The sequence below is a fragment of the Sciurus carolinensis genome (assembly GCF_902686445.1).
Source record: "Sciurus carolinensis chromosome 14 unlocalized genomic scaffold, mSciCar1.2 SUPER_4_x, whole genome shotgun sequence".
NCBI classification, from domain to species: Eukaryota; Metazoa; Chordata; class Mammalia; order Rodentia; family Sciuridae; genus Sciurus; species Sciurus carolinensis.
Window position 1 is genome coordinate 4,497,530 of NW_025920103.1, and position 13,588 is coordinate 4,511,117.

The window sequence follows — 13,588 nt, forward strand, 5'->3', positions numbered from 1 at the left end:
TAGACCCTCAACTTCCTGAGAACCTCCACACCCAGAGTCATTTTAAACTGGGAATGTGGATGGCAAAGTTGCCACTTGAAATCCAAAAGAAAGATTGGAGCTGAATTTATTGCTAACTTAAGCAAGGGAGAACTGGACTGTACACGAGAAGAGTCATCAGCACATTGCTGGTCACACAGAGGATTTGGGGGAAGACTCCAGTGGTCGGTTGCAGGGCAGGAGTGGGTAGACTTCAGTCCATGAGGTGGGGCTGAGCTCCAAACACGGTTAAGTGTGTGGCTCAACCAACATCAGCTTTGGGAGCAGGTTCCACACAGCCGGGCTGCTGGCAGGCTGCCTTGCAAAGTGCAAGGTTGTCACTTCGTGGTGGGCTTCAGAGTGAAGCCACTTCAGATGTGAAACCATCTCTGTTGGCTATTTGTCACCATGGCCACAAACCAATCAGTCTTTTCCTAGGAGTGTGGAAGTTTTATTTGATTTAGAAACAGTCTTCCAGGGAGGAATTGTTCAGGATGGAGAGAAGGTAATCACCATGGAAGATTTGTCTGTGTCCTGTCAGGTAGAGGCAGTATCATACCAAGTGGCAGGGAAACCCTGTGGAGGCAGCCAGGAGCTTGGCAAAGCCCATTCTTCTCGTGTGGTCCACTGGGCTGCAGGAAGCAATGGGCTTCTACTTCTGCCAGCTGGAGCTGACCCTGGGACCACACTAAGGCCTTTCTAACCTTGGCACCCCGTGCTCATTCCCCTCCTGTCTGCCCACTTGAGGAGGCTCTCCTACCTTACGGGGCCCCTTTGGAATCAAGGGCCCCCAATGTGCCCCAGTTCCTGAATTCTTCCATCCCAGCCTCTTCATGCTGACAGCAAAAACTTAGAAACAGCCTCCAAAGTCCAAAATCTGCTGGGGTTGCCCCAGATGGGATTAGGTCATTTGTCTCCATTAGACTGGGAAGAAACAACATAAAAAAGAAAAAATGAATCTCATGAGTTTGACCACTACTGGGAAGTCAGCTCACCTGCCCCTGTCTGCCCTACAGGTTGGGGAGCCCACATAGACTTGGCAGAGACCCCAGTGGTTTCCTGGGTGCTTCCCAGGGGCAACCCTAGTTTGTACAAATGACAGTTGCCAGGAAGTAGGAAGGAGGAGACCAATTCAGGCCCCTAGTTCAGAGGCCCCGTTACCCTTCCTCATTGTGGTGTACCAGGTCCTCCTCTTAAGAGGGCCTGGGGGCACAGTGCTTGGTGATCACAGCGTGTTCTACCAGGAGGGAAGGCAGGAGCCTCTGCCACAACTGAGCTTCCTCACCTGGCCCCAGCATGTAACCTGGACATATCATCACTGGAGACAAGGTGGGCTGGAGAGGGAGCACTGTGGTCCTTGTCCAGCTCCTGACTTCTCAGAGTAAGAAAGGCCCAGCCCCAGCTCCTGGGTCCAAGGGTCCATCCTGCTGCCCAGCTGTAATGACACCTGAGCACTGGCTGTCCTGAGTTCACTCCCTGGAACCCTTCTTCTGCACCACTACCTTTTATCTAGCATGCTGTGGGAAAAGCTGTCCTCAGTGCTGGCTGTGACTGGCCACTTCCTGCAGCAGGCTTTCCATAGGGATCAGAAGTTTACCTCAGGACGCAGTCTCTCTCTGTGTTCTCAGCTTCACCCTCTCCTCCCGGGTTGCTCAGGGGCAGCACCCTGTTGGAACACAGCAGTGGTCAGTAAGGATGTCTGAGGGCAGCATAGGCCCATCAAGGCTCACAAGGGCAGAGGATGCACAGGAGGCTAGCTAGTGGAAATCATGGGCACTGTCATTGTAAGAAAACCCATGAAAACCATGCCAGACATGGGAAATCACATAAGGGAGTTTATTAAGCAAACAGAGTATCTCCCTGCAGGGTAAGAGAGAAAATGAGAGGAAAAGAGATGAAAAGAGAAAGGGTGCATGCTGGAGAGAGTGGAAAAGTGAGGAGGAGAGAGAAAGCAAGTGAGTAGGAGAGAAAAAAGCAAGAGAAAAGATGACAGGGAAGCTATCCTTAAGCAGTTGAATTCTGCCAGGCTAACAGGGGACCAATAACGGAGAAGGATATTTGCAATCTGACTGATGAACAAATAGCTAGCTAGGGTGTTCACAGACTGACAAGTAGTTGGGAGGTGGGGATATGGGTGCAGCAGAAAGGGCGGGAAGAGCAGCTTTCAGACTGACAAGCTAGGTTGTGATGCAGCGGAAAGGTGAGGGAGCAGCTTTGTATTACAGTCAGGGATTTTTCAAATTTCAAAAATAGACCTCTGGAACACTCCAACCAACTCCCTGGTCCCCAAGAGGTGGGTAGATAGGAGGTAGAAGCAAGCCCCATGAAGATACAGGAAGCAGACTGAGGACTTAATCAATGGCCTTCATGCCTTTCAATGCCTGACTAACACAGAGTTTTGTCAATACTGTACCCCAAGATGACATGCGCTCCTAAGCACACCAAAATGGGACTGCCTGCTCTTAGCCCTGCCCTCATCCTGTGAGGGCTCTCTCTTCCTAAATAAACCCTACTCTGCTTCCTCTTCCCTTCCATAACTGTCCATGAATTTTAGTCTTCAAAGTTGTGAGACAAGAACCTAGAAGGAAATTGGTGAAGAGGGGAATTTTGTCTCATCACAGAACTCAGGATTCAGTCACAGCCTCACTGAGATAATTATGGAATGCTCGGTCCTTTTCCCATGCCAATTCAATAGTGAGGGCATAGTTTTGAGAAAAAGGAAAAAGACGTTTCATTGCTTTGTAAGCAAAGGAGAAACACAGGAGACTCTTGTCCCAGAGACTGATTTTGCCCATCAGGGAGAACACAGGGGTTTTTAGGGGCAAATCAAAGGCTACCTTCCATGTGTTCTCTGTCCGGAGTTGTAATTCACTTGTCAATTTGGGAGATGGTCTTTTCTGAGATCTCCTGGTGCCACCCCCATGTCTGAGTTACTTAGTTCCTGTGGTGGTGTATGCTCAAGGTCAGATAGGTCAGCCTAGGATGAGGAAGAAAGGTGATTCAGTTTCCTCCAAGATCAGGGAGGGAGAGCTTATGGAGGAGCAGGGAGAGAAGAAGAGAAAGAAATGTACTTTAAAAATAAGCTGCTGTGGCAGAGCAGCAAGAGCTATGTTCAAGCATAAAGTGGACCCCTGTGACAAGACGGTCAGATACCTCAGACTACCATTGTTAGGCAGCAGTTATGGGTGACCAGTGTTTGGACTGAGGTTCTAGCACTAGGCTCCCACAGACTGGACCAACCAAACCATGATGTAGTCACTCACGGTGTATGCTGTGACCAGACTGAGACCTCAAGGGGACATCCAGCAAGACCAGGGTGTCCCCTCTATTTAGCCCTGAAGCAGCCAAAGTCGCCTGGTCAGTTCAGCTGCTGTTCTCTCATTTCTCCCCATGGGATAAAGCCCTTTGTTCTGTGCTGCCCATGTTTTCTAGAATGGAGGCTTCCTGATGGCAGCAAATGAAGCCAGTTAGATAAGTAACTAAACTTGTCGTGATTTTGACTTTTTATTTAACAACTAAATGCACTTATTGTTAAAAACCAAAGGTAACTGTGTCTTTTGACACTTCCTTGATCTTTCTCTGGGTTTCTCTAGGAAAAGCAGAGCAAAGGACCAGCACAGCAGGCTGGGGAGCTCTCAGGTCCACAGAGGTCCACTAGCAATATCTGAAAGCTGGCTTTGCCCAGCATACATAGGAAACACTGGAAGTCATTCATTTTTCCCTTCCTTTCTTCTTTGTTTTTCTTTCTGGGAATGGATCCCAAGGCCTCTGTGTGCTGTGCAGGGGCTCTACCCGCTGAGCTGCACCCAGTCTTGGAAGTCATTTAGAAGGAAGGAATACTTTACACCGCAGGATAATTACTGCAGTTGGTAATGACATAACTGAGAGAACACCACATCTAACTCATCAGAGGTTGGAGTGAAACTAGAAATACTGAAAACTACTGATGCACAATATTTCTGACATACTTTTTTTACTTTAATCACCTAAAAATCCCACAAGATGGATTTTGTTACTCTATGAATCAGAAGAGGATGGTGAAGCTCAGAGATGTTGAATGACTTGCCTCAGGAAGGTCAGAAAGAGCTAACATCGCACATTCCAGTTTGTCTCCAAAGTCCACACTGGTCTTTTCACACCATGTTTACTCCTGAAAAATAATTGATCTTTTAAATAAGTAAGATCTTATTTGTTCGCTGGTAGATGACATCAAACAAAATCTACAAGGTAGCATATCCAATATGAAAGAGTATTTAAGGGCAGTGCTCAGTGAGAGGGTGATTGAGGACAGGCACATGCATTCTGTCAATGCCCTGGTCAGGACAGCAGTTGAGAAGAATCCTGCAGGCGAACCCCATGGGAGAAGAAAGGTGGACCCCATGGACTGGAGAGCTTCGGCTGGTGGCTTCCTGCAGTGGATTGTCAGTGGGTGCTTACTGAGAGAGTGAGCCATAGCAAGGCTACAGAGGGCTCCTTTTTGGAACCTGTGTCCACTCCATGGAAGGTGACTCGGTCTCCTCACACCACATGCGACAGTCTCTGTGTGACCTGAATGATGGAAACTTATTTTCCCAGTTCGGGAAGAAAGGAGATCCAAACTCAAGGTGCCTGCCAGTCTGGTTTCTGGGGGGCTCTCTTCTGGCTCCTGCACAACTGCCTCCTGCTGAGGGCACACCTGGTGGACAGCAAGCCTGGGAAGATGCTGACACTCTGGGATCAGGGTGGCACCCTCTGACCTCACCAGCCATAATTACTCACTTCCTCCAAATACCTCACACTGGTGATTTGGGCTCTAGCCTGTGGCTCTTGGGTGGACACAAACTTGATTTATAACCGAAGGCTCAGGTGGATTCTGCCCTGTTTGGTCTTCATGCTGGCTGTGCCTGGCCACCATGGTCAGTCAGCTCCATCTAACCAGCTGGCTGGCATGATGGGAAGGCAGGACCCTGGGCAGGGGAAACACCCCAACACGGAGCTCCATGTGTCTAGGTGGAGCCTTTTCTGAAAGTACCGTTAGGGTCAGGTGCTGTGTGGGTTTTCCATGCCAGCTCCATAGACGTTTAGGATAGAGTCCCACGGCAAAGAGCTCAGCTGTTGCCAATGTGACAGGTGAGGCAGGGAATCAGCACTGGCATCTGGCAATGAGTCCATCCTTTTCTGGAAGTAATTGTACCTGTCTTGCTTTGCAGACAGGATAAGGGAAAGTGGAAGATGGTAGTAAATTGCCTTTCAGGGTTCCCAGCTCCTCCAGAACCTCTCCACCTGAGAGAAGCCAGAAGTGCTTCAGTCACTCTTGCTCAGCCCATTTCCTTCCTCCCCCCTCCTGTGACTCACTCAGGTTGTGTGCTTCTTCCTGACTTTCTCTTCCTCCTGGTAAGCCTCCTCTGCTCTTCTGTCTTGCTGGCTCTTCCTGTCTGTCCATCCTCAGTCCAAGGTCAACTCTCATTCTCCTCTTTGCCAAGGACACTGTTCCTAGGAGGGTCTTATCCTTCCTCTGGTCTTACATGCTGTTTGTGTATTAATGGATAGCAAAGGTGCACCCTTGTTGTTGACATCCCTTACTTAGCAGATGTTAGCAGGTGTTTCCAGATGCAGTGTAGCTAAAACACATGTGGTTTTCTCTCTCTGAGTCTTTCCTCTTTCAGGATTCCCTGCCCAAGTGGATGGCAGTATCTTCTTCTGTCATTGAAGCTGAAGATTTTAGATCTGCCCTTAATTCCTTGATGCCCCTCACCCTCTACATATAGCTTGTCTCTGTCCTCTACAGCTGAAGAGCAAACCATGGCAGGGCAAAGTGATTTAAAGGCAGTTCTTGAATCTTTCCCATGATCTGGTGGTCTGGCTGGAAGACTGTGACTGCTTTGGTCGACAGGGGCCTGGGCTGCAGGACCAGGGACCTGCTCTCACGAGTGGCTCTCACATGTCTGTACATCTGCAGGGCCTGGGGTCTGCTCCATACCACTTGCATCCTGTGTTAATAAGTCACAGACTTTCTGACACAGGGTTTCCAGGTTTTCAAGGGAAAACCTGGAAGCTACAAGGTCTAAACCCAAGTCTTGCAGTCACACGAAGTCACCTCCTCCCCATTCTATTGACTACAGGGAGCCATGAGTTGGTCCAGATTTAAGGATTGGGTAACAGACAGTGTGGCACCACGAAGGGCCAGGAGCACATCAAGCCACAGCATGTCTGCCATTCTCTGCTCAGCCCGTCCTTGCCAGCGTTGCCTGGTCTGCTCCAAAGCTCTCCACTTCTCATCATGCACCACCCTTCCTCTAGCCTCCCACCTTCCATGCTGCTTGTGCACATGTGCTCCCTCATGGAGCAGCCAGCATGATACTTGTACATGTCAGGTCCTGTGGCTTCTCCTTTGACAACACCTGCAATGGCTTTCCATGCTCTCCAGACATGATTTGCAGTCCATGTCACAGCCAGGAGGCCTGCACTGTGTGACTCCTGTTTATCTCTGACTTCATCTGCTCTAGGTGTCTCATTGCTTATGGTAAACTAAAGAAAAAGATTAAAGATCAGTAGGCAGAGACACACTGGCCCTTCCCTGTTTTTGAGTCTTAGAACATGTCAGAATCTGTTTTAACTTTGGGCCTCTGCTTGAGCACTCTGACTCAGACCTCCCCACACTGATTGCTCTTTCTGAAGATCTCCCCAGCTCCAACAAGACCTTTCCTGGTGGCATGAAAACACTTATTTTCTCCAGCCAGTCACACCCTTATGGTACCATGTTTTATTTTCTTTCAAGCTCTTTTCAGTATCTGTCCTTATCCGGAGCACATATGAACTAACAGATCATGCTCCCCCAGAGGAGGGATCTTTTCTTTTTTCATACTTTTGACCCTTATAGAGTAAAACTTCCTTAAATCCTTAGGAAGTGAGTGAATGAATGTGAGGTCTTGACTGCACCTCTGAAGTCCAGAATCCGTCATTTCTCTGGTCCCAGTGAAGATGGCTTAATCCATGTGCAGTGGTGCCAGAGATCAAACCCTGCCCATTACTCTTCCAGCACCCTCAAAATCAGTCAGCCTCCCCATGGCTTGGGATTTGTCTCACACAGAGTAAGGTTGAAGTCTTCACATCCCCATTTCAAAGGATGGAAGAGTGGGATAAAGTAGTTCTTCAACCCTCTGAGGCAGAACTCACAGTGAAGTGGGCACAACCTAGTCCTGCCCATCTGCTTCAGGCTTAGTCAGCTGGAAAAATGCTTCAGGGCTGGGGGACTGTCTTCTGGGTGCTCGGAGGCCCTGAGTGGCATACACTTAGTAATGGGCACAAGCATCACATCTTGCCATGTGCACTTATATCCTCCCCAATCTTCTCCAGATCCAGATCACTGCACAGGGTTTAGGTCCAATGGCCCCAATGGCATGAATAGGAAAACCAAACAAAAGGTGAGCTCTTGCTCTGGGGTGCGGCTCAGTGGTGGAGCACCTGAGTCGCAGTGCAAGGCCCTGGGTGGATTCCCAGTGCTGGAGAGAGGAGAGAGGTTGAGACCTTGCACTTAGATATTACCTGACATGTAGGTAATGTTTTAAAGGCCAGTTTTGGTTTAGGATGAAAACATTTGCTGCTCACAGCTTGGAGCAGCTCAGCACCCTACAGTAATGGCAGTTCTGTGTGGTTGCTGTGCAGTGTGTTCTGCCTTCTGTCTTCTTTCTTCCCTCAGCAACTCTTTAGAGGAGGTGCTGCTATTATTCTCAATTTAACAGAGGAGGAAAGGGGCTTAGACTGGTAGATCAACTTCCCCACGCACAAAGTCAAGCTGGGATATAAGCTCAGCCTGGTCCGATTTGCTGGATTGGAGGCAGCACTGCCTAATGCCTGTGGGTGCATGTTGGGAGCAATGTGATAAGAAGGCTTTGCAAGATGTCAAGGGAGTGACAGGCATGGTGGCCAAAGCAGATACAAAGTCCCTGAAAGATATTCAACTCAAACAACATCAGACCCATGGCATAACCTTGAAGGACACGTCTTGGCCCTGGCATTTCTCTCTCTGCTTCCTGACCATCCTTAGGTGAGTCACATTGCTATGCCATGCCATCTTGCCACAGCTGGCCTCAGCACAGACCCCAAATGAACAGATCTAAGTGGAAACATGAAACAAAAATAATTTCTTCTGAAAATTTGTTTTTCTTAGATATTTTGTCATAGAAACAAAAAGCTGACTAACACACAAGAATATCAGCTAGAAAAAAAGTTGAAAATAAAAACCTATATATAGTTTTTTTCAAGATGGCAGACTAGAGGGCGGCTGCATTTCATGTTGCTCCAGGATGCAGGATTCAAAAGAGGAGATAGTGAGAGACTTGGGACCAGCTCAAAGCCGCCGGGTGAGTCTCTCCCATTGGGGAGGCGTCCCAGATGGGGCAGTAGCCCCGGAATGCTGGGAACTTTGTGAAGTAGAGTTGCTCGGCGAGACGCCCCTCTCCCCACTGGAGCGGTAAACATGGACAACTGGGATCATCATAGAGGAGGCAGCTCAGCACAGCGCTTGGACTTGGAGCAACCACTGGGGCTCCGGGCGGCTGCCAGAGGAGGAGCTGTGTGGCAAGCTGTTTGGACTCAGAGCAATTGCTTCTGAACACCCGGGGGGTTGCCCGGAGGAAGAGGAGAAGTGCAGCGGGTCGCTTGGTCTAGGAGTGACTGCATCAGAGCCACAGGCGGTTGCCAGAGGAGGAGGCGAGTGGTAAGTTGTTTGGACTCAAGGCGACTGCTCCTGAACACTGGTGGCCTGCCTGGAGGAGGAGTGTGGTGGGTCGCTTGGTCTCCGAGTGACCGCTCCTGTACACTCGGGGGTTACCCCAAGGAGGAGGAGGAACAGGGCGAGTCACTTGGACTCGGAGGGACTGCCTAGGGCTACAGGCGGTTGGAGGGAGGAGGAGACGCGAAGTGAGTTGCTTGGACTCCTAGTGACTGTGTCGGAAACCGGGCAGCTGTCCGGAGGAAGAGGTGTGTGGCAGGTCTCTGGGTCTCGGAGCTATCGTACGGGACTCCAGGTGGTGGCTCAGAGGAGGGGCCACATAGCCAGGCGATTAGGTGCAGAGCAGGGTCCAAGGACCTGCTTCTTGCTGGAAGAGCCACACAGAGAAACGCCTAGGGGCGGAGCAAAGCTTCCAGGACTGTGGGCAGATTATCTGAGGAGAGGCAGCCTAAAGAGACTTGTCTGCGAAAGGTGAGGTTCCCAGGCCCAGGAGGTAGGTCCGGGCCCCTGGGAACGTTGGAGAGGAAGACAGCCCAGCCCAGGCAGTAGTTGTAGATTGAGGGGAACCTCTAGGAGGGGAACTGACCAGCGAGACCTCCCCACCGGGTGAGTCTTCCCTGCCGGGTGAGGTTTTACCACAAGGATGGTAAAACCAGAGACACAGGCACAAACAGGCCTTGCCTCAGCCCGCAGCCTAGTTCCCCTTTGGATGACCATTGGTCAACAAGTGGAGGCACCTCTGCCCACTATCAGGGAATATAACCCACCTGAGGGTCACCAACCCTAGAGAGGCAGCTTCCTTCTGGAGCACCGCATTATCAACTTCCTCCAAGACTGCAGGCTACTGAAGGATAAGAGGGGAAATACTAGCAATCTTTAGGGACATTATAAGTTGATAGAGGAAATCTGCAATATATTAATGACCCACTGATTTCTGAACAATATGAGAAAACAAGGGAAGAAAATGCCCCAAACAAATCTAGATGTTACATCAATAAAATCCAATAACAGCATGGCAGAAGAAATGACAGAAAGGGAGTTCAGAATGTACACAATTAAAATGATCAGAGAAGCAAACGATGAGATGAAAGAGCAAATGCAGGCATTGAATGATGAGATGAAAGAGCAAATGCAGGCATTGAATGATAGCACCAATCGACAGTTAAAAGAGTAAATACAGGAAGCAAAATATCATTTCAATAAAGAGTTAGAGATATTGGAAAAAAAAAACAAACAGAAATCCTTGAAATGAAGGAAACAATAAACCAAATTAAGAACTCCATAGAAAGCATAACCAATAGGATAGTACTCCTGGAAGACAGAACCTAAGATATTGAAGACAAAATATTTAACCTTGAAAACAAAGTTGAACAAACAGAGAAGATGGTAAGAAATCATGAACAGAATCTCTAAGAACTATGGGATATCATGAAAAGGCCAAATTTAAGAATTATTGGGATTGAGGAAGGCTTAGAGAAACAAACCAAAGGAATGAACAATCTATTCAATGAAATAATATCAGAAAAATTTCCAAATCTGAAGAATGAAATGGAAAATCAAGTTCAAGAGGCTTATAGGACTCCAAAACATCAAAATTACAACAGACCCACACCAAGGCACAATATAATGAAAATACCTAACATACAAAATAAAGACAGAATTTTAAAGTCTGTGAGAGAAAAGAACCAAATTACATTCAGGGGGAAACCAATACGGATATCAGCAGATTTTTCAATCCAGACCCTAAAAGCGAGAAGGGCCTGGAACAACATTTTTCAAGCTCTGAAAGAAAATGGATGCCAACCAAGAATCGTATACCCAGCATAACTTACCTTCAAATTTGACGATGAAATAAAATCATTCCATGATAAACAAAAGCTAAAAGAATTTACAAAAAGAAAGCCAGCATTACAGAATATTCTTAGCAAAATATTCCATGAGGAAGAGATAAAAAACAAAGAAGCAAATCAGCAAAGGGTAGGAATTATCCTAAAGGAACTGTCAAATAAAGGAGGAACCAAGGTGTGTCAAAAATAAATAAATAAATAAATAAATAAATAAATAAATAAAATTTTAAAAATGAACCAAATGACCGGGAATACAAATCATATCTCAATAATAACCCTGAATGTTAATGGCCTGAATTCATCAATCTAAAGACATAGACTGGCAGATTGGATTAAAAAGAAAGATCCAACAATATGTTGCCTGCAAGAGACTCACCTCATAGAAAGAGATACACATAGACTGAAGGAGAAAGGATGGGGAAAAACATACCATGCACATGCACTCAGCAAAAAACCTGGAGTATCCATCCTCATTTCAGATAATGTAGACTTCAAGCCAAAGTTAGTCAGAAGGGATAAAGAAGGACATTTCATACTGCTTAAGGGAAGCATAAATCAGCAAGATATAACAATCATAGACATCTATGCTCCAAACAGTGGCTCATCCATGTATGTCAAACAAATCCTTCTCAATTTTAGAAAACAAATAGACGGTAACACAATAATACTGGGTGATTTTAACACGACTCTCTCACCACTGGACAGATCTTCCAAACAAAAATTGAACAAAGAAACCATAGATCTCAATAACACAATCAATAATTTAGACTTAACAGATATTTATAGAACATATCATCCAACCAAGAGTGAATACACTTTCTTCTCAGCAGCACATGGATCCTTTTATAAAATAGACCATATATTATGCCACAAAGCTAATGTTAGCAAATACAAGAAGATAGAGACACTACCTTTTATTCTATAAGATCATAATGGATTGAAGTTAGAAATAATTGAGAGGAAAAAACAGAAACTACTCCAACACCTGGAGATTAAACAATATGCTATTGTATGATGAATGGATAACAGAAAATATTAGGAAGAAAGTTAAAAAATTCTTAGAGGTAAATGAGAACAAAGAAACATCATATCAAAATCTCTGGGACACTATGAAAGCAGTTCTTAGAGGAAGGTTTATTTCATGGAGCGCATTTAATAAAAGATGTAATACTCAACAAATCAACGACCTAACACTACAGCTCAAAGCCCTAGAAAAAGAAGAACAGACCAACACCAAAAGTAGTAGAAGACAGGAAATTGTTAAACTCAGAGCTGAAATCAACAAAATTGAAACCAAAGAAACAATACAAAAAATTGACAAAATAAATAGTTGGTTCTTCGAAAAAATAAACAAAATTGATAAACCTTTAGCCACACTAACAAAGAGAAGATGAGAGAAAACCCAAATCACTAAAATTCGGAACGAACAAGGAAATATCACAACAGACACGACTGAAATACAAAACATAAATAGAAGCTATTTTGAAAATCTATACTCCAAAAAAATAGAAAATTTCGAAGACATCAGCAAGTTTCTAGAGACATATGAATTGCCTAAACTGAACAAGGAGGACATACACAATTTAAATAGACCAATTTCAAGTAATGAAATAGAAGTCATCAAAAGCCTACCAACAAAGAAAAGTCCAGGACCTGATGGGTTCTCAGCCGAGTTCTACAAAACCTTTAAAGAAGAGCTCATTCCAATACTTCTCAAAGTATTCCATAAAATAGAAGAGGTGGGAATCCTCCCAGACTCATTCTATGAAGCCAATATCACCCTGATACCTAAACCAGACAGAGACACATCGAGGAAAGAAAATTTCAGACCAATATACTTAATGAACGTCAATGCAAATATTCTCAACAAAATTTTAGCAAATCGCATACAAAAACATATTAAAAAAGAATTCACCATGATCGAATGGGTTTCATCCCAGGGATGCAAGGTTGGTTCAACATCAGGAAATCAATTAATGTAATTCACCATATCAATAGCCTTAAAGTCAAGAATCACATGATTATTTCAATAGATGCAGAAAAAGCATTTGATAAAATACAGCACCCTTCATGCTCAAAACACTAGAAAAAATAGGGATAGTGGGAACATTCCTTAACTTTTAAAGGCCATCTACACTAAGCCCATTGCTAATATCATTCTAAATGATGAAAAACTGAAAGAATTCCCTCTAAAAACTGGAACAAGGCAGGGATGCCCTCTTTCACTACTTCTATTCAATATCATCCTTGAAACTCTAGCCAGAGCAATTAGACAGACCAAAGAAATTAAACAGATACGAATAGGAAAAGAAGAACTCAAACTATCCCTATTTGCTGATGATATGATTGTATACTTAGAGGAACCAGGAAATTCCACCAAAAAACTTTGAGATCTCATAAGTGAATTCAGTAAAGTAGCGGGATGTAAGATCAATGCACATAAATCTAAGGCATTTTTATACATAAGTGATGAATCTTCAGAAAGAGAAATCAGGAAAACTACCCCATTCACAATAGCTTCAAAAAAATAAGATACTTGGGAAGCAATCTCACAAAAGAGGTGAAAGACCTCTACAATGAGAACTACAGAACACTAAAGAAAGAAATCAAAGAAAACCTTAGAAGATGGAAAGATCTCCCATGTTCTTGGATAGGAAGAATTAATATAGACAAAATGGCCATACTATCAAAAGGGCTATACCGATTCAATGCAATTCCAATGAAAATCCCAATGATGTACCTTACAGAAATAGAGCAAGTAATTATGAAATTCGTCTGGAAGAATAAAAAACCCAGAATAGCTAAAGCAATCCTTGGCAGAAAGAGTGAAGGAGGGGGTATCGCAATACCAGATCTTCAACTCGACTACAAAGCAATAGTAACAAAAATGGCATGGTATTGGTACCAAAATAGAAAGGTGGATCAATGGTACAGAATAGAGGACACGGACACAAACCCAAATAAATCCATTTTTCTCATACTAGACAAAGGGGCCAAAAATATGCAATGG